Source organism: Balaenoptera musculus, chromosome 6, assembly GCF_009873245.2.
Source record: "Balaenoptera musculus isolate JJ_BM4_2016_0621 chromosome 6, mBalMus1.pri.v3, whole genome shotgun sequence".
NCBI lineage: Eukaryota > Metazoa > Chordata > Mammalia > Artiodactyla > Balaenopteridae > Balaenoptera > Balaenoptera musculus.
In genome coordinates, this window is record NC_045790.1 from 84,154,629 (window position 1) to 84,182,517 (window position 27,889).

Sequence of the window (27,889 nt, forward strand, 5' to 3'; positions counted from 1 at the left end):
GCGAGGCTCAACGTGGAGTGAAGGTTGGAGAGAGGCCAGAGTCCGGAGGCTGGAGCTGGGTTCAGGGACAGCTGCAACATATATTGCTTGATGGTTTTTAAAATGCTCTATGTTCTGACTGAGTCATTTCACCTCCAGTGGACCCATGAGAATGTCGTGCTTCATTCCTCAGTCATCATCTCCCAACCCTCCCCTGAATGTTCCCTCCATGTCAGTCTTCCAAACCCACTCACCATTTTCCTAACACACTATACCCTTAGACACCTCCATAACTTCTCACAGGTTCATGCCTCTGTCTTGAACGCCCTTCTCCCTCCTCCTGGACCTGGCACATTTCAACTTATTCTTCAAGATTCATTTATTTTGAGTCTGTTAACAAACAACTTACGACCTGTGTTGGATACTGGGTAGGGACAGAGATGATAAGACAAAGTCAGTGCCACTAAAGAGTACTGGCCAGGCAGAGAAGTAGACAGTAAACAGATAATTGCAATAAACAGGGCACTGCTGTAATCAGAAGCAGGTAACAAGGGCCACAGGAAGACAGCAGAGAGAAATACACTGCCTTGGGTTGGGGGTGTTGAGGAGGATCACAAAAAAGCTTTGTTAGTTCAAATGGCATTTGCCCCAGGAAGAATTTCCTAACTTCCCCGAGAAGTTAGTTGCTCTTTCCTCTCTGACCTCATGGAATTTTGTTTTTCCAATGCACAGTATTTAACACAGTGTACCATAATGTTAGATAGGTTCTCCTACTCACCTGTGAGCTCCTCAAGATTACAGTCCTTCACGGAACCCCTCACTGTTCAGTCCACAGTATGTGTTCAATAAATGTTCATTGGATGGGTGGATGGATGGATGGATGGGTGGATGGACGCATGGATGGATGGATGGGTGGGTGGATGGATGGGTGGACGAATGGATGGCTGGCTTGAGAGTGGTTATTAATCCTCTAATTTAACACCTTCTATGGCAAGGAACTCATTGAACCTCTGCTACTAGTTTTCTGTGAAGTCTATAGAAGTAAGAGACGTGAATTAACAAGATTTTCTCACTGTTGGAAGTACTCTCTGAAAGCAGAAGAAGTAACTGTCTTGGACGTTCTTTAATTCTTTCAAACCTCTAAAATATCATTCAGATATTTTGGACTCTAATACGTATTTTTTTTTTATTGGAGTATAATTGCTTTACAACGTTGTGTTAGTTTCTGCTGTAGAACAAAGTGAATCAGCTATATGTATACATATATACCCTGCCTCTTGAGCCTCCCTCACACCCACCCTCACCCCATCCCTCTAGGTCATCACAGAGCACCGAGCTGAGCTCCCTGTGCTATACAGCAGCTTCCCACTAGCTATCTATTTTACACATGGTAGTGTATATATGTCAATGCTACTCTCTCAGTTCATCCCCCCAACCCCTTCCCCTCCTGTGTCCACAAGTCCATTTTCTATGTCTGCATCTCTTTTCCTGTCCTGCAAATAGGTTCATCAGTACCATTTTTCTAATACGTATTCTTAATACTCCAATACCACAACAGTTGACATTTTAGGTAGACTTTATACGCAGGCAGAATCAGCCATAGACAAAGATGAATTTTTGGTGAATTTTCTTTTCCTCATTTGACAACCTTCTTCCACTCCAGACCCTCAGAATTTCAAGGATTAAACTGGTCCTGTCAATTTAGCCACAATAAGGTGTTAGGCTGGGTATGAACTCCCCTTCCCAGTAGTGTTTGCATTTTGGATAAGAATGCCTTGGAAGCAAAATTATTCAACCAAAAAATATTTTTCTGAGTACTCGTTATATACAAAATCTTGTACCAAGTGCATCAGGGAATACAAAGAGGATAAAAACATGTTCCGGTCCTCAAGAGGTTTATAGTTTAATTTGGGAGAAACTCATAGACCCATGAAATCTTAAAACACAATACAAGAAAAAATATTCATGATGGTGCATTGGTACATGGAGTACTTTGGTCCCTAGGAAAAATACACAGAAACAAAAAGAAATGAACCTTAATCTAACCCTCCATCCAGTCCCCTCTACAATACCCTCAGCAAGTCTCCAGTCAAACACTTCCAGCAATAAGGCATCACTACTTCAGAACAGAATCCATCCTGCTGCAGAAGAACACAGAAATTCTACTCATAAAAATGTGTCCATGTGTATAATCTTACATTGACCTGAAACCGGGCTTCCTATAACTTCTATCCATCTCAGAGAATGACAGGTAAAGTTCATTCGCTATCCCTTTTCAAGGTAGCCCTTCCAGCATGTAAAGAAACACATCTACCCTAGGACCACTCCTCTTTATGCTAAACATCTCCGTTTCCTTCAAAGGCTGCTTATCCAATATGGTTTCCTGTGCTTGCCGTCTCAGTCATCCTCTTCAAAATATATTTAACTTGTTAGTGTCTCTCTTAAAATGTAGTAACACAAACATATTAAAATTTAATAATATCATTAATAATATATTATTTCTACATATGTATATATAATATTTCTAGTAACTGTAATATTAATTTTGAGTTGATGTTTATATTATCAAACTACCTATTGGATATTACCACTTGGACCATCTCAGACTTAATCTGTCCAAAACCAAACTCCTGATCTTCCTCCCACAGTCTTCCTCATCCAATGTATGGCAACTCCAGACTGCATTTCTTGAAGCTCTGGCTCAGACCAAAAACTCATCTCTCTTTCGTTAACTCCTTCTCTAATACTCAGCAACCCTAGTGGCTCTACTTTCAAAACAGAATCAGAATCTGACCACTTTTCCCCACTTTCACCACTGTAACCTGAGTCCAAGTGACCGTCATCTCCCAGCTAGGCTTCCTGCTCCCACTGGTCCCACATCTCCCCATCGCAGTCTGTTCTCCACAGTGCAACCAGATGATTGATGCTCTTAAAACATGTCGGACCGTGTTATTCCTCTGCTCAAAACCCTCCAGTTGTTCCCCATCTCATTTTTAAAGCCCTGTAAAACGGCCTGCCTGCTCTGGCTCTCTCATCCCTCGATGGCCTCCCACCACTCTCCTCCCATCCTCCATTCCTGCCGCATCTGTCGCCTCACTTTCCTCAGATACTCCAAGCACAACCTTGCTTTGGAGTTTCTGCACAAACTGTTCCCTCTGCATGGAAACCCTTCCCGGAGAGACATCACTCTCTCCTTCCGATCTATGCTCAGATGCCACCTGGTCACACTATTTAAAATAGCAAATTCCACCCTCACACCCAAAGCACCCTATCTCTGCCTTATCCTCTTGACTTTTCGTCACAGCACTTAATACCAACTGTTACACCATATATTTTTTATTTGTTTTACTGGCTGTCTTCCCCCCTCCCCATTAGAATGCAAATTCTATAAAGGCAGGGAATTCTATCTGTTCTGGTAACTGATGTATCCTTGGGACCTAAAATGGCCCCTGGAACATATTAGACTCGCATGTTGAATGACTGAAAGAATGAATGAGTGAATGAATGAATATGTTCCCAACTAGATAAACTAGGGTGAGATCTACAAAAACAATTCTACTCAATTGCCTACACTTTTCCTAATAAGATACCATAGTTTTATCCACCATCTTTTATTTATTTCTTCTTAGGATTTGGGCAAAGGTATTGGCTTAATTCAATTATGAACCTTATGTCATAATTTCCACAAATAGTAGAGCTGTAGATGCTATAATAAAATGGACCTCTTCAAGGCTTAAACAAATCTATTAAGAACATTCTCATCTAATTTTGAATTTTAATGATTAGTTATAACGATGAGTAATTAATTTTGATATTTATAGAAAATGAAATGCATTTCTTCCTTTCTGAAAATCTAGCACTTCAGGAACAGCAAATTCTTGGAGAAAAAAATTCTAATGAGATCATTAAAATTGAAAGTGTTGTACCTACCTAAGCCATAATAGGCACAGCAACTGAATGGACACCAAATAATATCCTCCTTCTTGTGCCTGACTCTGCTGTCTGAGTTCACCACTTTCTCCGATCTGTACAAAACTGCCATTGGAGGAGTTCTAGGGATAAAGCATGAGTTTCCTGGTACCTAAAGCACAAAGACAAACACCTGGTTTCTAACTTGTATTACAAGCAAAGCTAATGTTCTAAATCCAGAAAGAATGTATCACTTAATTTTTTTAACAATAGATTTTAGGTAACATAAGGTACAACATTCTCAGCAATATTTGCAAGAAAAAATGCAAAAGCATGTTCCAATAGATAATTCTTATACTGAATCTCATAAAGGCGCAGAGCATAATACTAGATTTTTAACTCGGTGAGAGCATTTCTATCGGGAACAGAGGTTATCCAGCCCAGATATGTTGCTTCCTGATACTACAACGAATCACAAGAACAGAGATTAGAGTCCCTAGAAGAGGAATGGAGAGCTCACCCGTTCATTAAATCGTCTCTCTCCGATATTACGTGTCTTAGGTGAGCCTTTGGCAAGTGCATAGTTAAAGTCACTTCAGGACTGAATTCGCTGACAAGTGCCTGAAGTGCCAATAGTCTTTGACGTTGATTATCCATACGCTTTCAACACCAGATGTGCAGGAAGTCAGGCTGACATTCTGTTGTCAATTTTTTAAGAAACTGACTTGTATTCTTGCCATTCCATTTCTGCTCAAAGATAAGCTGCAGGGGTTCCTGCAGGTGACACCAGCATTTCCCTCAAAGTGGAGTTTGAATCCACTCACATACTTAGACAAACACTCTTTTAAGGACCCTGAGTTTTTCACTATACTGCAGATGATTTGGTCCAAGACCTTTCTTAGGACAGGTGTAACCAATCAACCATTTCAACTATTTTTAAAAAAGAAAAGAAAAGCAACAAAATGAAACACCCTCCTATGGGCCCCACTGAACTAATATTTGGTATGCCTGCCAGAATGAGTTAGCTGCAAAAAATAAAATAAAATAACTTTTTAAATGCTCCTTTGGACCAGAAGGAGTTGACTTCTTGGTTAAGGTTAGCTGATATTATCAACTTCAACGTTGGAGAGCATCTGCCAAAGGCAGTGATTTTAGCTCTGACGGAGTTGAGGCTAGGCTGCTCTTTCTAACAATAATTAGTCAGCAGGTTCAGCTGCTTCTGTTATAGTATTGTTTATTGCAAAACATTACCAAAACATTGACAAAACTCAAAAGAAAGAAAAATCCACCCAAAATTCTGCCATCCTACAAACCAAACTGTTTACATTTTTTTTATGCTCCCTTTCAGTCCCCGTCCATATGCAGACAGAATTGTTACAGTTGTAATCATAGCACAGACACAATTTTGTAGTCAGGTTTGTCTCAATTAGAGTTTTTAAAGCGTTTTTCCAGTTCACTCTCTCATCTTCATTTCTGCTACTAGGAATGCTTCACCCCCACCATTCCTAGTGACCTCCCGTGGGATCCTAAGTGTTGAGGAAGGCTGAAAAAGAATAATAATCAACAGAATTAGGGGAAAGGGATAAGTTCCCTGTGTAAAGGATGGGGTCTCTAGAATTAAACTTGCGTGGAAAGGATTTCTTTCACCCTTTGTTCCCGTAGCTGGAAACCTTTATGAAAATAGCTATATTTCCCCACCATCAGGCATGTTTTCATTATATTAATAAAGAGCCCTCGCAGGTATTTTCTCTTTACCTAGTTTGTTTTTAAGGCCTGCACAGTATTTAGGACATAGGCATATAGAGACATCTTTTCTTCCATCTGCTATAAGAATTTATGAAACTTGGAATTTTTTAAGTGTGGCTACTACTCCATGCTATATTCATATGAACATGAAGTGACATACGCAGCTGTCAAAACACTGGATACCTGGATGCATCTCTTTACATTTTAACTTGTATTCTTCAGCCTCTGGCTTCCACACCAGGCTGCACATCACTCGACTGGGGGTGGGGAGTCAGTAAAAAAAAAAAATACAGACCCCAGGGCTCACCGTTGATCAGGTGAAGCAGAATCTCTGGGGCTGTCTTTGGACTGATGTTTGTAACACTGTACATTTAAAATGGCAAAAAGTCTCTGTCTTTCTTGATAACAGCTCTGACTGTTATGGTTTGTGGATTTTTACGGGGATGGTAGGGAAAAGGATTGTAAGGATTTGGATAAGGAATGGAAGAAGAATGCGGCCTACAGTAGCTTTGTTGAAATGTACTTCTTTGAGCTAGGTAGACCCAAAATGTGAATCACCTGCTCGGATAACCCTAGCAAGCATCAAGAAGTAATAGTTTTGTGTTTTCGTGAGCCGACCTAGCCTCCGTCTTCTATACACAATCCTGGAACCCTGAGGAGGCCACAGCCACAAAGGGGGAGGATGTCTGGTGTTGATAATGTTGGAGCAGTATATATCAAATCTTTTTTTTTTTTAATTAGAATGCTTTGACCCTGGGAAGCTTTCACTTTTAATTCTATGTTCTATATTGTTTCAATTTTTATAAGCATGGATTCATGCATTATTGGTTAATTTCTTTTTAAAAAAATTGAAGAGTGGGTTATACCCATATGCAGTCCTTTCAAAGAAATGCTCTCACCTGTTCTCCAGTGTGTCCTGGAATCTGACGAATCAGATCACTAGTCCCTCCTCTTCAGAGGAAACAAAGAAGGGAGAGGACATAAGGACAGAATCTTTTCCTCTCTCCCTGCATTAGGCAAAGAAGGAGAAAGACTTTCCAGGAACAAATAACAAGAAAAACAAAGGAGTGGAGGTACTACATAGCTTGGTGTGTTCAAAGAGTTAGTGATTCATTATGCAACTCCTATTTACCAACCAGGGTGCAATTTTGTCCCCTGGGGGACATTCAGCAATGTCTGGGGTTATTTTTGGTTGTCATAACTGGGAGAAGAGAGTACCACTGGCATCTAGTGGGTAGAGGCCAGGGATGCTGCTGAACATATTACCATGGCACAGGACAGCCCCACCCCGCAACAAAGAACTATCCAGCCCCAAATGTCAGTAGTGCTGAGGCTGAGCCCCGTGCTGTAGCATGCAGTGCTAGGCAGTGAGCAGCTTGTAGGAAATAAACCTGAGAAGCTCATTAAAAAAAAGCCAGATCGGGGGAGGCCTTATATTTTATGCCAAGGAGCTCGGGTCTCTTTTTACTGCGGATGATGGAGAGCCTATGAAAGGAAGTTACCTGATCAATTTGGATTTTAAATATATTGCTCTGAAGGGTAAATCAGAGGAGGCCGTTACTGAAGGCAGAGAAAGCCCTTAGGGTGCTGCTGTGAAAGCCCAGAGAGGAGTGTGAGGGCCTGGATGAGACATGGCCAGAGGGATCGACAGGGCAGCCGACACACATTTAGGGAGTAAAAGTCAGCAAGTGTTGGGAATCGAATGGATGTGGGAAGGGCAGGGAGGATTCCAGGATAACTCCCAGGTTCCTTGTTCAGATTATTGGATGGATGCTGGTTAGATACAGAAAGAGATTTAAGGAGGAAAAAATAATATATCCATAAAATATAAAAGTTTTACAAAGTCTCAGGTATTCTCTGGAGGAGATAAATAACAGAATCTACTCATATAACAAATATTTTAATAGCCATTATCTGTAAAAAATAGTTTATACCTAGAGCTGGTTAGCTCCTTATGCAAGCAAGCTATTAGATTGAGACTTAGTCTTTCAATTTAAGGGAAAAAAATGTGATGTTATTTTGAGGAAGTCTCTAAGAGCCTTAATGGTTCTGTGATTTCAGGAGATGGAGGGTTTCCCTTTTTTAATCTAGAGTCAACTACACTTAGAGATCATCATGAGGGAACCATACCTGCGGAGTTAATTAAGGTAAATAGGTTGGCAAGGACTTCAGCCAACTACTCAAGCAAGATCAAAATAATTCTGGCAGCAGAAATTTTCTTCTGGAGCTCTTTTCAGCCTTGAAAGACTGGATTTTTTAGAGCTGATGAAAATAATGGATTCTGGCTATGGAGAATACTGGGGACAACAAAATGCAGAGAGGCAAAGTAGTAATCGAAATGATTTGTTTAGTAATCAATCCATGCACATGATCCTGAATTTCTTCATCCTGAAGTGATACCAAAGAAGATAAAGTCCCCAAATGTGTACTCTTGGTGTCCCTGTGGTCAAGCCCAAAATATTCCAGAATAATTTAATTTTTGAAAAGGACAAGTTGTTTTTAAAAGAACTGTAATTTAATGACTCTTTGGATGACTTGATCTCAGTTATATTTGAGATAATATCTTGATAATATGGCCTGGAACTTTTTTTCTTTCTGATCTCTCTTATAAAGCAAGCAATAAAAGCATTTGTTTTTGAATAGTCCAGCGGCATAGTAGTATAATCACAATTTGTTAATATTATAAATAGTTATTCATGAAGACTTCCAGAATAAAATATGTGCCATAAATTCTTTGTTGTCTTACATTTATTTTTTCACTTCAGTTTAACTTCATTCCTAAAATCTCTCTGATTGAGTTACATGTAGGGACAGATGCAAGGACATTTTGAAAGTTCAGATTAAGTTTAAGAGAAAAATATTTACTTTCAACCAGTCTAAAATATCCAAGTCGAGGTTGTAGATAAGCTCTGAAGAGCTAATTCTTCAATCATCAATAATGCTGCCTCTGGTTGGAAAACTAAGTGAAAGTCCACAGACTTATCCCATAGCCTGCCATTTACCATTATTGGACTATGATTATAAATGGGTTTGATCAGATATTTTCCTCTTTGATTCAGACAGTTTATCCTGGAGAAGTGCCTTAAAAGGAAGAATTAGACAATTGCAGGTTTCTGATGGATGTAGCTCTGGTGGACCCGCTGCCAATCCTGGCATTCACATCCCCTGAAATTATGTCAGCTAATGAATACTTAGAAAACATAAAGTTCAGAAGGCTGTCAAATTACTGTACAATTTGAAGTACCAGTATGCACATTGTAGGAAAAAAGCATATACGTTAAAACCTAGATCAGCCTTGTGAGGAGCTGGAGTAGTCCATAAATTCCATAAAGTCTATAAATTTCGTTTTTATTCAGTAGGTGCCACCTAGGTGCTGGCCACCATGAGAGAAGTTTTCACAACAATGTATTTCATCTATCCAACAATCCTTTGAAGTAGTCATTGTAGTCTCCCATTTAGAGATGAAGAAGGAGACCTAAAGTTCAAAGTCATCTTTCTAGTAATTGTTGAAGTCAGGATTTAATCCAGTTCTTCTGACAATAAATCTACTTCTTGGGCATTACACCGTTCTATCTCTTAAAACTCCTAAAAGCATGATAAACTAAGTTCATCATTTTCCTTTCCGATTTAGCTCCTTCTATTGAAAACTCACCATCCCTCTGAGCGAGGTTAAATAACTTGTCAAAGGTCATGCAACTGGTAAATGGTAGAACCAGGATTATAGCTTCAGCAAACTCCTTAGCCTGGTATCGAATGGCCTCCACATTCACATGAAAAAGGAAGGGAGGGTCTTTGCCCAAGTACCCACTTTTTGCCGGGAACTTTACTAAGAATTTCCTCTGGATTATACCATTTAAACCTCACTACAACCCTGTAGCAAGGTTTTGATGTTATTATTCCAATTTTTACAGGTCAAACTAGGAATGAGAGAAAACTGAACCAAAGTTCAGTTAACTCCAAGCCAATATAATTCCACTGTATAGCGCTACTATTCCTTCCACCTGGAAGGTGTTCCCTGCATCTCTGAAGGCCCTAATTTCACTGCCTTTTAAGGCCAGCACAAATCTGAGGCACAAATTTTCCCCTTTTCCTCCAATTTGGATGTACTCTTTCCCTCCTCTGAAATCTTAATAGCCCTTTACCTCCAATTTTCTTTTGGCACGACTTCTATTTTCTTTTATGGTTATTTTATGGTTATTTTTGTATGTGTGTAAATATGTATATACACGAACCATGGTTCAGTAACTGTGATTATTGTTCCTGAACTGTCGGAAGATTAATCTAAGGAGACAAATGAAATTAGAGGCATTATATTAAGAAAATTTAATATGAATTCATGAACAGGAAAAGATACAAGTGTGATAATTGAGAGTTGAAACAAGAATTATTATCCTGGTTAAGACAGAATTTGAGTCTTAACTCAAATTTTTTGAGTCTTAACTCAAATATTAACTTTAATATTTACTACTTAATTTCTTCCCATAAAATCAAGCAAAACCCTGTTATGAGTTGATTTTCATGCAATTTCTGGATTTTCCACCAGCTCATCAGTTATTTTCTGTCGCTTTGCTTACATCTTTCATTCTATTTTATTTCTCCTGACAGCCATTATCTATTATAAACAATCATTTCAGATGGCTCCATTTTGATAATAGTTCCAAAATTACCTCAATATAATTCCAACCTTTTCTTACTACCTGGCATATATCATCCCACAAATAGCCCACTTTAAATTAAATGGAATATGAAGGGAAAGAAGACTTGGCTTAAATATTCTTTTAAGGACTCCTATTGTGATAATTCCTGTAACACTAATAAGCCATTGGCAAGTAAGTTTAAAAGTTTACCAGTCCACTCTTTTTCCAAGGCATATGTCACATACCATATTGTCAGCCAAATAATAAAATGTATATTTTTTACTATTCGTTATTATTTATTATTATTACTGATCCCCAGTAAAGAGATATATGGTCTTATAACTGCATACAATTTTATAATTGAATAAGTATTTTCATATTGGCCACAACCAAGAAAAGTTTCATTTCCTCTTTGACTGAGACTGACTCCCACAACTAAATAAAGGTCAGTGGTCACTATTCCAGTAATTCTTTTTTTTAATGTGCTTCAGAAAGCAGAGATCTAAAGTGTATTTCCAAAAGCGTTTTAAGATTCACTTTCAAGGGGGATGTAGTAGGCAGCTTTGGACCTGAATCCTTTCTGGAGAGAGCATCTCCCACTGGTTTCCATGGAACACCCTGTAGGACAAACTGCAAGGTGTTTAAGTCAAAGGAATGTCCACAAGCCCAAAACGAACTTCACACATATCAAATTTTTTTCTATTTGATTCAAAAGAGAACTGGAACTAAGTGGAAGTAACATTATACTTACAGTGCTGTAAACTCACAAGGGCCTTGGAGTTTCGATAATTTAACAGCACTAGAATGTACATATCATGAGGGGAGGCACCTCGACTCTTGCTCACTGCAGATTTTTCCGGCATTTGGCACAGTGACTGCCATACAATATGTGCCTAATGAATACTTGTGTAATAAATGAATAAACTCCCCTCATTACACTGATGAGGAAACTGCAGACCAAAGCAGTCAGATGACCTAACCAAGGTCACACAGTGACTTTGAAGCTGTCCCAGCACTTAGAACTTCAGTCTATAACCCCTCGTTTGGTATCATTTGTGCTGATTTCAACAGAAGCAAGTGCAGATGTTGAGGTGGGGACAGAAGTGAATGAAAAGTGAAAATAAAATAGAAGCCTGGAGACTATTTTCAAACACCTCATCAGAAGCCAAAAATAAAATTTATATAAGATTGGAAAAGGAGTACACCAAAAAAAATTTTTTAATTAAAAACTCTTCCAAGAATAAACAAACAAACAAACAAAACTCCCACCTTGTCTGATTGATGGCCACAACAATTACAGAGGTTTTAAAAAAACAGTTTCTAATAATAGAAAATTAGCCCATTTAAGGAAAACAAGGAAGCCCGCAAAACATAGCAGGTTAGCCATAAACTGAAAACTAGACCAAATATAATTTGAAAAGTACTTTAAGAAGGACTCCAAAGGCAATAAAACCCTTTTTATAACACATTTTTTAAGTGGGCTGAGGAATCTAAGTAACAATTTAATGATCAGCGTCTAAAAGAGGTACACTCAGGGAAAAAGATCAGACAGCAGTTGAGTAAATGAATCATTTTTCTTGGTCTTCGTGGGAAAAGAAATGCTAGACGGGAGATTCATGCATCATAAATGACTTTTGAAACATACAAGTCAGTTCTACTATAGCAAATAGTGAAAATTCTTACTAAAATGCTGCTAACCATCATCAAGTAGAGAAAAACAGGCAGAAAACATTGTCTACTTCTATTTAAAACTAGTTTATCCATACTGGAAGAAAACATACATTTCTGACTAATCACTTTATTCCATTATCTCATTTAAACTTCAAAATAATATGAGGATATAGGTATTACCCCTACAGATAAACAGACTGAAGTTTAGATAGGTTAAGCAATTTGTCCTATTTAACACAGCAAATAAGAGCCTGGATATGAACCATGGCTGGTCAAACTTCTATATCAAGATTTTAACCACCACGTCACACTGCCTTACTCTTACCCCTTCTTTCTTTTTTTTTCCCCCTTTGAATATACCTGAATTGGTTTGCCCAAATCTCACACATTAAACAGGCAGGTTTCTAAATATGTGCAAGGAGGGACCTTGTCATATTTGACTTTGTGTCTCCAAAACCTAACCATTGCTTAGCACAAGGTAAATGTTCAGTAGGTGTTTGATAAATTGAAATGAGTTGGATAAATGCAATGCATATTGTAGTACCATAGCAAATTTCTGACAAGAAACACAGTTGGTTATGTCTGGGTTCACAAAGCCTATACTTTAAAAACTGAGACTTAAAGGACTGCAACAGATAAAGGTTAGATTTTCCTACAATCAATACGTTGGCTCTGACATAAAGCAACAGCCACTGTACAGGACTTCCCTGGCGGTCCAGTGGTTAGGAGTCCGCCCTTCCATTGCAGGGGGCGTGGGTTTGATCCCTGGCCGGGGAACTAAGATCCCACGTGCTGTGCAGTCAAAAAAATAAAATAAAAAAATAAAATAAAAAAATAAAATAAAATAAACAAAGATGTATTCAAAAAAAGAAACAGCCACTGTAGTTGTAGGTATCAGCGGAACACAGAAAATCAGTGCATTAGGCAGAGTTTCATGTTGCAAACAATAAGATTGACATTGGCTACTGGAAAAAAAAAAAAGAATTCACTGAAAACTACTGGGTAATTCACAGAATCAACACAAAGACGGAAGAACTAGGCTCAAAGTATAAGCAGAAACCAGGAAAATATAGGTAACCAGAACCACTGACAAGGTCACATGCCAGGAATAGCCTGGTTAGGTGCTCAGCCATCACCACTGAACTTTGGGTGGCACAGCTGGATTGCCACCACCTACAGCTTAGGGAACTCTGCTAAAACTGCTGACACAGTCATCACTGGACCAGACACTGGATGCCACAGCCACCACCACCACCACCACAAGAAATGCTAAACTGTCCCTGCTTCTTTAGGTAACTCACCACAGATTCAAATTCTTGGGCAGGAGACTATGGCTGAAGTTAGCCAGTCTAAACTTAAGCTGCAAAGGAGAAAAAAATAACTGGCTTTTTTGGCCTCTGCCATGGGTGGGCTCTGCTTCTCCCCAAGTCTACCCAAGATTCCACAAACACAGAAAGTGAATTTGAATGCTGGGTGACCACAATAAAAAAGATATGTATTTACTACAAAATTATAACCTGAGAATCTTCTAGCTAAGGGGGTCTCCAAAATTTAGTAACGACCTCCAGGTTAATCCTGTTTAGGAAGTGGAATGCATTCCTAGAAAAGGGAGCATAATTTTACCAGCACTGTAGAGGGACATTACCGCAGGGGTTGCATGAAGGCACATTTCCTACGTCAGAGATTGACAATTATGGTTTCATTCCCTTCAAAGTCCCTGAACTTATGACATGCCTGTGGCCATAATTTCTTACCACACGTGTTCAGACATTTGTTGATTACTTCCTCCTAGGCTACAGTGAGGCTTCTGAAGCCCTTCATAATGACAGTGATGATGGTTACATTTACTAAGTGCCCAGAGCTGTGCTAAGAGCTTTACAGGTACTAAGTCATTTTATTCTCACAATTACCCTATGAAGTAGGTACTATGATTACACTCATTTTATGGATCAAGAAAGTGAGGCAGAGAGGTCACTTAACTTGCACAAGGACACACAGCAGGAAAGCAGCAGGGCCATGGCTGGAACCAGGCAGGCTGGCTACAGAACCTGTCCTCTTCACCACCTCCGCAAGCCCTACTGGACTGCTGGCTTATACCATTTATTTCCTTGATCAGATCAGCCACTACAGAGAATTAGCATTTTACACATCCAGCATAGTACTTTTGTGGCACCTCCAACACTTCTACTTGCACACCTTTATCAACCCTTATGGATCAAACCTACTTACCAGAAGGAAACAGTGTTGAAAAGGGAAATCATAATAGAAAGAACAAGCAAACAGGGTGATGAGTCCCAATCACCAGCTCTGGCTGACTGTGAGCTTTGGATGGATCTCAATCTGCTGCATTTGAACTATGCAGTTAAAATAACTATACAGTCAGCCAACCACATCCACGGGTTTTGCATCCGCAGATACAACCAACTTTGGATCAAAAATATTCAAAAAAAATTCCAGAAAGTTCCCAAAAGCAAAACTTTAATTTGCTGCACACCAGCAACTATTTACATAGCATTTACATTGTATTTTTTTATATAACTGAAATAATTTTTAATTGAAACAGTTACCAGCTCCAGTTGAAATCACAGCAGTTTCTTAAAGCTATAATGATCTGTCAACTCAAAGAAGTATAATTATTAGCCTATAATTTGCTTGTATACAAGGGAAATCAATCAAGATTGTTTTCATGTCCTCTTAACACACCAAAAACAGGATTTAGATACGAAAAATAAAAAATAGAGAGAGAGAGAAGAAAAACCACACTTTGGGAATAGTAAACTTTGTTTTCCTTTCTTTGGCAAGCTACTTATTACCTGTCAGTAAACAAGGAAGCCAGGTGGGGTATCCAGCCTTGGATACCGTGGTATCCAAGCCTTGGTGGGGCACCTGGGTCACCAAGGAAAATAATTCCGGTTACTTAACGGTCCTTCAAAATCTTTAGGCATTTAAACTGTGACATCTTCAAGACAGGGTGTCTCTACCGTGTCTATTTGTGCCTTCCTTCTGCACCTCCACCTCCATTAGGCCAGGTCTCAGCATCTCCCTCACTAGAATCTCTCAGATCCTTAACAGATGTAGAAATAAAGTTGCTGATAATAAATTTTTTCAAAAGCAAGTTGGAGCATGATAAACTGATCTTAAAATTCTGAAGAGAAGAGGTACAAGTATAGCCTTGAAAATTTTGGGGGCTTATCATTTACTGAGAAGGGTGTTTTCAAATATCTTTGATTTGAATTTGTATATTCTTTTAGTTAAGTCATTCTTTGTTTTATACATTTTGAGGCTGTTATTACGTGCATATAAATTTAGATTTATATACCTTCCTGGTTAACTAAAACTTTTAACATTATGAGGTGTTCCTCCTTGTATTTACAACTATTTACATAGAATTTACATGGTACTAGGTATTACAAGTAACCTAGAGATGATTTAAAGTACATGGGAGGATATGCAAAAGTTATATGCAAATACTAAACCATTTTCTATAAGGGACTTGAGCATCTGCAGATTTTGGTATCCATGGGGGGTTCCTGGAACCAATTCCCCTTGATACTGAGGGACGACTGTATTACCATAGTGCTAAGTGCTGTAATGAACGTATATACATTTTTTTCCATTGCACTTTGTCGCCTAGGTGTCCTTGCCCTGAACCCATTCATTTCAGGGCTAGGAAATCTCAGGGTCATCCCCCTGCCACATGCCCACAACTTCCAGGCAAACATCAGCTTCTGAATCTTAGTTACCTTCTTTCAGAAAATGGCCATCTGTCCTCAGTTTAAAGAACAAAAATGTTCCATCCATGATCTCCCTCCATTATATTATGTAACAGACAGGGCTCAAACAGGAAAACAGAGCCACTCTAAGTACTTAAAGAAGAGGGAAGGCAATGCAGTGAATTGGTTATACAAGTGACAAATGAGCCGATAAGCCAGAGGACAGTGAAGCAACTCAGAGCTTAGCAACAACAGGAAGCCACTACCACCCCTGGGTGGAGGGACAAAAGAAAGAGGTGGTGACACTGGAGCCTGGGATGTAAGCTCTCCTAGGCAAATGAGAAAACCCCTGGTCTATGTAAACATTTCTATAAAACAATACTTACCACTTCCCCACATTATAAATCAGTGCTTATAATCTTCTGACAATCTTTTTTTTTTCCCCTAGATTATCTGAACTTCAGAGTTCAAACCCCAGGTCTTTCCATTTTTTTCTGGACAAGATTCTGGTCTTCTGTCTTCTAGAGAACAAATTTTGACCAGCCTTAGATGTGAATCAGCCCTCCTGACCAATCTTCTAGCTCTTCTTAAATCATCTCACTTGTTTTACCTGATTTTCTAATAACATTGTTAACTTGGACTACTCATTGTACACTCGGCAAAAGTGTTATCAATACAAGTCATCTAACATCTTAAGGACATTAATAAAATAATATTAACGAAATGCATGGAACAGATTATATAGAGGAAGGATGAGAAAAGTTGTAACTCTTTAGGTTGCAAGGTAACAGAAACCCAGCTTAAATTCAATTAGGCAAAAGGAGGAATGTATTGGTTTGGGTGCTACAAGAAGGGCAGGACTACAGCTGGACCACAAAGACAGAGACTTGGATATAAGCAACCTTGGAACCAGAAACTTGAGTCCCACCAGGATTTTCTATCTCATCATTGCTTTTTTCTGCAAGTTTATTTTATTCATTTAAACTAGCTGCAAGCATATGATGAGGAAAATGGCTGCCAGCAGCTACCATACTTCATCTCGGCTTACAGCCAGAGAAGAACAGCCCATGCTTTCAGTAGTCCCTAGTTCAAAAATCCAAATGATTAGTTCTGACCACCCATTAGCCATCAACTGTGACCAGGTGCAAGGTCTGTAAGAACATAGCAGCTCACATTCAAATCAACTGCTTAGAGTGAAAAAAGGAGTATGTCCCAGAAAGGGTGGATGATGTTCCCAGAAGACAAGGGAAACCTGGTGGGCAGACAAAATAACAGACATTTACTACAAATAGTATAACCTGAGCCCCAAAATACCTATTCCGGTGAAGGAAGAGAAAGAGGCCAAAAGGAAGAGAAAGATTGAGGGAAAACGCTTAACATGTGATGATGAGAGCAAAAGCTTATTTATGTGGAAACAGATTTCTTTCCACTGCCTTCTTCTAGATAAGATTTGTAGATATGTAATATTAGTCCTAAAATGTCCCAGCTCCTCACTTCCCATACCTAACAAAGCACCCACTGCAATACAGACCAAATCCTAATCCCCTTAATCCAGTCTATCCTTATGCTTCTTCTCCTCAACTAATATGCCAAATACCACACAAGATTTTGTGTAGTCTAACAAGCTCAACCTCCCACTTTCTGACAAAATTATAAGTAAGTAAAAGGATGGAAGTTAGTCACAACTTTAAAACTCATTATTTGCTTAAAACAAAAATAACTACCTTAAAGATGGGTTGCATTTATTCTTCAGCAACACCAGCATATCATAAATGATTTGGAGGAAAAGAGTTGTATCAACCAGGAATTTGATTTTTAAAATCAAAAGCAAAAATTTGAATTTGTAGGAACAGTTGAATCAAACAGGAATTAGGTTGGTATTTTGGCTAAAATTTAGTAATCTATCCTACTCTTAAGTGGTTTAGACTAAATTTTAATCCCAAATAAATCTATTCTGGATAGATTTATTGCATTGTATTTCTCCTGTATTGTAAATCCTCAATAAATGCTTATTATATAAGTAATACAGCACCCATAGGCACAGAAAGAAAGAAAAACTTAACTCTTCCTTTAGGGAGGAGGTCAATAAGAGCATCATGAGCTCACTAAGGGGATGGAGTAAGTAAAGGAATTGTAGATAAGGGAAGAGTATGTGCAAAAACAGAGGTCTGAAAAAGCAGGAGAATGCCAATTAGTTAACTATTAGAAGAATGGAGAATACAAATGGGAGAGTGGTGAGAGAGGCAATAAAAAAAGTTGGCAGAGCTTGAATCATAAAGGGTTTTATAGTTCATGTTAACTAATTAGATCTTCATTCTGAAAACATGGGAAGACTGAAGATTTTTTAGTTGAGAATGGGTGAGGGAGAAGAAAAATGATCATATTTGCAGTTTTTACATTTTATAATAATCTTGCTGAAAGCACTGAGGAGATAAAATGAAGAGATCTGGGTCAGAAGTTAAGAAGAACCATTATAGGTGAATATTATATTAATTCATGGGGTAAATAATGAATGGTCCAAATTGAGACATTCCAAAATATTTCATCAAAAGAAATAATAGGATTTGAATCTTGGAAATGAGGGAAAGGGCAGAGACTAGGAGTACTTTCAAGTTCCCAGCTGAATATGTTGGTGCCACAATCCAAGATCAAGAATATAGAAGGAGAATGTTTGTAAGGGGGCAATAATGAGCCCAGTTTAGGACATAGTATGTTTCCTGTGGTAGGTCCAGGAGAAGCTGCCCAGGAAGCAGTCAAAGTTGTATGTCTATCATCTGGGGCAGAGGCCTGAGCTAGAGAAAGAGATTTGAAACTATGAGAAGAAAGGTGGTAATTCAAGCCATGCAATTGGATGAAATAATCTAGGGGAGTGTGCAGAATAAAAAAGAGGAGTCCCTAGGACAGAAGCCTGGATTGTATCCAACTTGTTTTTACTTTAGCCTATTTCTCAATTAGAAAATACTCTGGTTTATAAAAATTAAAAATATAAGAAAAATTGCACTTTAGTTGAAAAATTGGCATAGGACATAAAGGGACAATTTTTATATGAAAAAATATAAATAGCTAAACATTAAATATATGTATATACATATATATGTGTGTGTGTGTGTATATATAGATATAGATATATATACACACACACACACACATATACACACACTAGAAGATACGGTTGATTCACTTAGAGGGGGGTAATGATCTTCCACAGAGCAACCCCCTCCAAGGACCTTGAGTGGAAATATTCTGCTTTCAGCTCAAGTGGGTAATGGGTATAGGAATAGACAGATGGCATAACCCACACAGATATTTTTCTTGAAGGCCAAGGGCTAACCTCCTGTACTAGTTCTTTGATAGCTAGAGAGTGTCCTGAAGGCCCTTCTGAATGGCCCGCATTTTGCCCAGGTCATGGAAGACATCCATGATATGAGAGCTGCAGTGAATTGAAGGGAATTAGCAGGGCTGCAAGTAATGGCTACTATGGAACTGAATGCCATAAAGAGTAACAAAAACTCTGGCATGAGAATTCTATGGCAGTAAAAAAGGTAGGTCCCCAAACTTCCTGTGGACTGATATCAGTAGCTTCAATGACAGGTAGAATTGTTTACATTATATAGTTGTAACATTTGGGTATGGACATAAAGCCAACCACACTTTTACTAACATGATATACCTCTCTGACTTGGAAAATCTCTGAAGGGAAAAATGAGTCTCACCCTTGAGTTCTCAAATACACATTTTTCATAGTTGACTTTGAGATACTATAAGAGGCTTGTAAAAACTATCCAAAGAAGGGACTTTTGTGACAGTAAATCATAGAAGTATATCATGTCACCCAAGAAGACTGATTCCTCAGTCCCAGCAGTCATCCAAGATGTTGTTCAATGGGTGTTGGAAGATGGCCAAGGAGTGCAGATGCCAAACAGCTTTGCAATATATTCAGACTCATCAAAATATGCCTGGAAGGATAGTGTTTACTTGCCATTTCTCCAAAAAACAAAGTTATAACTGCCCTGGCTGTCAAATTTCAGAAAGATTTATGCCCCGTGTTCAGGAAGATCAATGATAATGATAATAATAACTACCATTTATTGAGTACCTATCATGTGCCAGGCCCTATGCTAAGAACTGTACATATGTTAGTTCATTTAATTCTCACAACAGCCCTATGGTGGATGAATAATGCTTATAGCAACTTCTTCCAGGTCACATAGTTAGAAAGTGGTAGAGCCAGAAGTCAAACCCAGATCTTATTGATTCCAGTGCCTGTCTGTGGTGGTCTTTGCTTTATGCTATATTGCCTCTTCTACTGAGAGCTGGTACAGGCTGTGTATATGATCATGCTAAAGTGACAGTTGTCATTCTAGAAAAATTAAACACCACTCTTTTTCTCATTAAAGAGAGCCAAGATAGCTCCTGCAGGAGGTGTAGAAAGCTGATAAATCCACCACCATAAGTGTTGTCATACTCGAAAAGAACTTCAGCCTTGGGTTGAAAAGAAAGAACAGCTTTGGTTCTGTGGCAGTAGAAACACCAGTTCCAGCTCCACCATGTGCCATCCTAGTGATGGGCACAGAACATGGGGGCCAGGGTAGCTCTTCTGCCTTCCCATTTGAGAATTCTTACCTGTACGTTGTAAAGTTGTTCAGAATCCCTGGCACAGAGGTAGCAAATGGGATGGCACAAGCCAGGTACCAAGGAAATCTTGATGGCAGAAGTTTGAAGTGAACTAAAATGTGTCTGGAGCAGATTTAAGGGGGAGTTAAAGTAACTTGAGATCCAGTGAAAAGTAGCCCCCAGGCAATCTTGGCTTACACTTCAGACAGTTTAAGAGGGGCTTCTTTTTAGAATGTGGCCCAATAAGGACATCCATGGACAGTGTCCAAGTTTTTGAGTCAGATAGGGAGACTGACCTGCCAAACCAAGTCTTCATCCACAGAACCACCCAATACTTCATCATAGAAGCCAGATTCTTTAGCTAGGAATACCTCTGAAATGTAGAAAAACCCCTCCTAAACTGAGACCTAAGAGGTAGTAAGGGTCAGAGGCAGCTGTCTCCCTGTGGGGTTATGAGTATGGACTGCCAACAGCTGTGGACGGACAGACACACACACACACACACACACACACACACACACGCGTGCGCGCTTAGGGATAGGTATATCACTGGCTTTGATTCTACCCCAAGGACAAGTTCTACCAATTCAGAAAAGTGTTAAAGGTTTTAGTACCAGTTCAGTGTGAAGGGCTCTTCTGAGGCCTCCTTGGAATTCAACCAATAAAACCGAGTCATTCCATTCCATCTCCTGGGCAAGAGGCCAAAACGATCACTGACCCCACTTCACGCTGAAGCCTATGGACATCACTGATGGCATTCCCATCTGCTGTCACAGCAGGATAAAGTGTAACCAACAATCACAACACGCTTTGAAAACACAAAACTTCCATCTTTTTCTAAAATCGTTTTTAGTTTCAACAACCAAAAAAAAGTGTCTAGAGAATTTCTAGCCAGGAGTATTCTGCCTTTTGCTGTGGCAATTCTGTCTGTTCTGTCTGTGGCTATTAAAATTACACAGGAAAATGACACAGAAAAATCGTGACGTGATCACTTTATCAGGCCCCCTGATGGTGACTACTGAAATTCAATATGAAGTTATTATTTGATCCTGTCCACAAAGACAAATAAGAATATTACTTCACTACTACCTTAAGGGAATTCAACCTTTCTTGGAGCTCTGCTGTAAAAACACAAGTCCTCAGACATTCAGTCTCATCTTTAAGAAGATTTATAGAAACTTAAGGACTAAGTCTTGAGATCTGGAATAAATTAAATAATTTTAAAACATTTTAAATAATGTTCTCGTTCCACTGCTTAAGATGGTTGATTACTTCTGAATGTATCATACTTTCCCAGACTACCTTCTACAACTGTAGCCTTCACACTGAAAATTGGTCTTTCATTATAGAATGGGCACCAAGACAACTGAGTTTCTTTTAGATAATAAGTTAATTAGCAGTCATTTTGTATAAATCAAACAGTTAAATATTTATATGCAAAATCAGAATTATTTAGAATTTTGAAAAAATATTCTTACCCAGCACAGACACTATAGTTTAAGGAATATTCCTGAATCACTTCCTGTGACTGACTAACCAGCTATCACAGTTGTTCAACATACATAAGCACTGATCTTTGATTGGGTCAATTTTATATTTTTTCCAGAGTTAGACAGATTTCAGATTTAACCAATTCCCTAAATTAACCTTATAATCAATTGTCACATCTCTTTTCATGCAGAAAGAAGGAGTGGGGGTTGGAACTCCAACAGATCCATGAGTAAGTTGCTTGGAATTAAATTCTTTATTTGTAAAATAGTGTGGGTGGGGGAAGGAGGAACTCTGAAATTCTTTGAGTACTACTACTTGAAATAGTTTTCATTTTCTTCATTCATCTCTCACCTCCTCGTCCTTATTTGTCTCTTTATTACCACTCAAAAATCCTCTCATTCACCTCTTATTAATTCCCTGTTCCATTCCCTTTAGTGGCCTTTCAAAAACTTTCTCTTCCTCTCTGTTCCTAAAATCCCCAATCACAAGACTCTACTTCTAGCCTGTTAATATTCTGAGAAAATAGAATACAGCTGAGGTATTTTTCTTGTTACTTCCTTTCTCTTCCTCTCTGAACTCCTTTGTATTGTAAACTGTATTCCTCCTTTTAATCTCTGGCTCAGGATGAAATGTCTCTCATTCTGATAAGGTTATCCTCTTCACCTTTACACTTGATCCCAAACCCTCCCACCGTTTCCTTACTTTGCTCTTTCACTTCTCCTCCTTGAATTTTTTAATCTCTCCTGACCAGTCATGTCTTATTCTGCCTACTCAGATAGACCTAGTCTTTAAAAATAAACAAACAAAATTCTTCTCTTGACCTTGCCTTTCCCCCAAGTTTCCTCCTCTTATCATCTCATCAATACCCAAATTATTAGAAGAGTGGTCTACATTTGCTTCCTACTTTTCTTCACTAGCCCTTACTCTCAAATGCCTTCTAAGGGGCTTCCCTGGTGGTGCAGTTGGTTGAGAATCTGCCTGCCAATGCAGGGGACACGGGTTCGAGCCCTGGTCTGGGAAGATCCCACATTGCCGTGGAACAACTGGGCCCGTGAGCCACAACTACTGAGCTTGCGCGTCTGGAGCCTGTGCTCCGCAACAAGAGAGGCCGCGATAGTGAGGGGCCCGCGCACCGCGATGAGGAGTGGCCCCCGCTCACCGCAACTAGAAGAAAGCCCTCGCACAGAAACGAAGACCCAACACAGCAAAAATAAATAAATTAATTAATTTTTTTAAAAAATGCCTTCTAAGATCACAATGACCTCCTACACATCAAATCCAACTTCATTCTCTAAAGCTTTTGCAGTATTTAACACTGTGGATGACTTTGTGTCTTCTGAAACACTTTCTCCCCTTGGTTTTCTGATCCTGTACTATCCTGTTTCTCCTAAGAACGTCCTGGCCATGCCTCCCCCTTGTTCTTCCTTCTCCTGCCCTCTGACACCAGGTATTCCCCATGGTTTTACCCTTGGACCTCCTCTTTACATCCCCTTACTCTATCCTTTGATAATCTAGTTATTTGAGGCTCTTTTGACATCTGGGTCTCCAGTCCAAAAGCTCTCTCTCAAGCTGCTCCACACATATGTCTCTACCTGACAGACAATCTCATTCATAACACTAGGAGCTCCTCAAAGGCATAAACCATGTTTTATACATTCTTGAACTTCAATCCCCCACCTCCACCATCAGTGCTAGGAACAGGGTAGTAGGAACTCAGTAAAACTTATTTAAGCTGAACTAAACAGTACTTCCCATCAACACCTGAAACTGAACAGACACAAAACTAAACAGCTATCTGGGCCTCCACAACCCAAAACAAGCCAGCCTCCTAACTTCCCTATTTCCCTTAATCACATTACCCACTTCTAACCTCCAAGCCGTAAGATCTCAGCTCCAACTCTGACATGTTCTTTCTCCTTGCCCCCTACAGCCAATAAATTACCATGTGTTAGTGACTCTTCCTTTGTTATGTTTTTATATCTGTCTACTCATTTACCTTCTTTCTATCATACCTTCAATCCAAGGCCTTAGTTACCTCCCACATATCTTATTGTAATAGCTTTCCAAATCAGTTTCTCCATCTCTCTTACATACTCCTTCTAGATTAATCTTCATTTAACACACTTCTAATGACACTACTCTGCATCTCAAAATTAGTTAGTATGTATCCCTGGCCTAGAAAATTAAAAACATGTTGCCCTAGCATCCAAAGTTCTTCATAATATGGCCCCCAAAATACCTATATGCTTAGAAAGACTAGCGATCTACTCAAGTTATCTCAAGAAAAGAAAACATTTCAAAGGATACTCACTGATCAACTGAGAGTTGTCAGAAAACAAGAAAGCTCTAACACTCAACCACTCTATCAGTGCCTCTGCTTCTCTTTTCAGTTTCCCTTCTCTCTATTGCCCTGCTTCCTCTGGTTATTCAGTTTCCATTCCCTCATAGTCTCAGCTAGCACAATACGACCACTCCCAATACCTTCTAAACCTTGGCAACTCTCAACACGTCCTTGCAGTTTCTGTCCCCACTGCTAACTGGTTCAATCTCTTGATTTCCCAGTTCCCCTAGAGAGTCCAGAGGGCCTAGTCCACCTTTTCATGCTGGATCACAGATATGCCACAGAACAACCTATAGATTGTCTACACTTGGATCAGATGCCCATCAATTCCAATCAGATATGAACTAGTCACATGGGGGATGGGCAGGCCAGCAGGTTCAGAGACACCTTGGGACACCTTGGGAGCAGGGCTGTGGGCAGAGAAGATTCCTTTTTTGATACAAATTAAATTAAAAAGATAAAACCAGGGGCTTCCTTGGTGGTGCAGTGCTTAAGAATCCGCCTGCCAATGCAGGGAACACGGGTTCGAGCCTTGGGCCGGGAAGATCCCACATGCCGTGGAGCAACTAAGCCCGTGCGCCACAACTACTGAGCCTGCGCTCTAGAGCCTGAGAGCCACAACTACTGAGCCCACGTGCCACAACTACTGAAGCCTGCACCCTTAGAGCCCGTGCTCTGCAACAAGAAAAGCCACTGCAATGAGAAGCCTGCGCACCGCAACGAAGAGTAGCCCCCGCTCACCGCAACTAGAGAAAGCCTGCTCGCAGCAACGAACACCTAATGTAGCCAAAAATAAATAAATAAATAAATTTATATATTAAAAAAAGATAAAACCAGCAGTAAAATTCAGATATAAAAATATAACAGAGGGACTTCCCTGGTGGTCCAGTGGTTAAGACTATGTGCTCCCAATGCAAGGCCCAGGTTCGATCCCTGGTCAGGAAACTAGATCCCGCATGCCACAACTAAGACCCCGCATGCCACAGCAAAGATCCCATGTGCTGCAACTAAGACCCAGTGCAGCCAAATAAATAAATAAATAAATATTTTTAAAAAATATATATGTATATATAACAGATACGCAGGTTGGCTTAAATGCAAAACAATTCTTATAAATTTTAAGTAGAGAAACAATCCTTTTTTTGTATATACCATTGTCTATAAAGAACTTAAAATTTATAATTTTGTGAATTCTTATTGAGAACCCTCTGTAAACAAAGTATGTAACTAGCTGCTACAGGATGTACTAAGAAATATTCTTTTTATTCTTTCTAAATAATAATAATAAAGAAAACAAATAATGTCAACAGTAGAAAAAGTCTCTCCACGTGACTCAGCTACAGAATGTGAGAAAACTGCCTCTGCATAAAAGAAGATCAAGATTTCTCTCAAAAAAAATTAAAAATAGAGAAAATTAAGATACTAATTCCATAAGGTAAAGTTTAAAAGAACAGTGAATTTTTCCTCAGAAAAACTCTTCCACTTTTTCACATACCACAGAATATGCTATAGGCAGGCCTCACCAAAATATATGTCAGAAAACTGGAAAAATAAAAGCATAATTAGGATAGTGGGAATAACTGAAGTGTTGGAAGTCTTAATTCTCAGGCAACTTCCTCACAGATCTTGCTATTTGTCCTTGATAAATGTTTAGTTCTTCTTAGTTCATTTTATTATAACACCAGGGATTTTCTCAAACCTCAGACTATTAGTACCTTTAGAAGAAATCATCATAATGGCACCAGACCTGAATTATTCCCCCTCTTTAAACAACTGATTTGCAGGGCACTTGTACAGTAAATAGTGAATCAGTGAGTCTCCACTGGCAAAGGTTGTTAAGTCTCTGTTTCCATCATATCACCTCCAACTAGTACTCAAAATGGAGCTATTACACTCAGACTCCTGTCTCTTGTTCCCTCCTCACAACCTCTTTCTACCCTCTACCTCTTCTCCACTCCACATTTCTCCTTTAAGCTCTCCCTCTCACTCTCTATTTCTTCCCTTCCTCAAACTTCATTTCTGGGTTTTCCCTCTCTCTCTCCTACTACTCTCCTGCCTCTTTCCCCATCCACATAAAGAACTAAGGTGAAGAAGGAGTATGTTTCTTGTTCTTCCTCTGCTTCCCTACTTGAAGAACTACAAATTCTACCTCTAGGTAATAGAAGTCTGGTAACAAAGACATCTAACAAAATGTCAGCTAACATTTTAAGTATACTTCAGACTAAACTATTTGTAAGTTTATCAGAATTTCATGAATAATTTTCTCTTTGCATTTGAGTGGTAGTCCGTTTGGGTATACTTATTTTGATTTTAAATGGTAAGCTAAATGTATGTTCTCATTTTCTACATTTATTATACTCCCTTTAAAATGTTTTGTCTAATGACCAGCATGTAACTTCAGCATCCACTCACATAGTGCTTCCTTCCCCAATCTTTACCAAAATTTATCCCTCTCTCCCAAATAGTGGGTATTTGGTGAACATTCCCTCTCCTAGTCCGAGCCTCTGAACTGATCAACGGGGGTCTCTGTGCCAAAGAGTAAACAGTATAGTGTTTGTTCCTTGGGAGCAGCTACATCCAAATATCATATTGAGAAAAGTTCAAGTGTACACAGTACTTGAACCTTTGAACTCTGAAAAATGTGGCTTAGAATCCCAACAAATCTGGCTTTTGGAATGGACATTCCAATTTCCAGTCAGAATGAAGATATTACAAGAAAAGCCTGGAAGGAGGGGATGAGATTTGTCTATCTGATGAGTACATCAACTAAGAAATGGAAGAAGATGCCAGAAATAGTTGGCTAAAAAGTAATACGTCAAGCATTTAGATTGTACAAGCAAGTCTTTACAATCTAAATTTCAAAAAAGTAAGTTCAAAATTATGCTTAAAGCATAATAAATCCCCCAAATACCACCTTAAAACAGTCATATAAATTAGGATGGCACTCACAGGTCTAGGACTAAGGCAAAACCTATTGGCCAATATTTGCTGGTGCACCAAACTGCTGAACAGGCATAGCACATAAGTACATAAGAACCAGAACAGCTAGGTCAAATGGCTCTCACTCAACACAGTTTTCCTAATTCTTCTTTTGTAGTATCATGGGCTAATGAATTCATAATCAATTAAAAAACTTACTACAAGCCTGCTATATGCTAAGCTTTGTGCTAGGGAATTTAGGGCACCCCTCTGCCCTACATGATGAACAAAATATCAAAATTCTAAATAAAGACAGGATTAGTATTGCCTCAGGCTCCAATGTGGCTCGGCATAGTACTGTTACTGATTCTGCCTTTGTTTAAAATTTTGACATTTTGTTCATCATGGATTTTTCTCATTAATATTTTTTTTAATTGCATTAAAATGTTATTTAATCTTGATTACTGACTTTTTTGGTGCCCCTTTAAATTTTGCACCTTAGGCAACTTCCTCACTCTCCTCATCCTAGTTCTGGCCCTGTTCAGAGTTTACAACCACACAAAGGGTTGGAAATTTTTTTCTGAAAAGGGCCACATAGTAAATATTTTAGGCTCTGTGGGCCATGTGTTTTCTGTTGCAGCTACTCAACTCTGCAATTCTACAGCTAAAATATCACAGACAATAGTTCTTAAAACAATGCTTGTGACTGTATTCCAATACAACTTTATTTACAAAAACAGGCTGCAGATCATATTTGTCCCACAGGCTGTAGCTTGCTAACCCCTAATCTATACTAAATCCTCATTCAGTTGTCAATTCTAGAGAGTGATAAGTTGTTTCTAAATAGTTAAAACCTACCCTTTGAGTCA

The 27,889-nt window shown here is 39.0% G+C and overlaps 1 long non-coding RNA gene across 2 annotated transcripts in view; it reads right to left on the reverse strand.

Moving 5' to 3' along the window:
• The window catches only part of LOC118897053, a 182,788-nt gene that overhangs the window by 102,689 nt on the left and 52,210 nt on the right, over positions 1 to 27,889 (reverse strand). The window contains exon 3 of one of the 2 annotated variants that reach the window (XR_005020333.1): positions 3,927 to 4,060. The exons of the other annotated variant lie outside the window; for it this stretch is intronic. This is a non-coding gene — a long non-coding RNA (uncharacterized LOC118897053). Of the gene's footprint in view, positions 1 to 3,926; positions 4,061 to 27,889 lie in introns of those variants that run through there. 2 annotated transcript variants of the gene reach the window in all.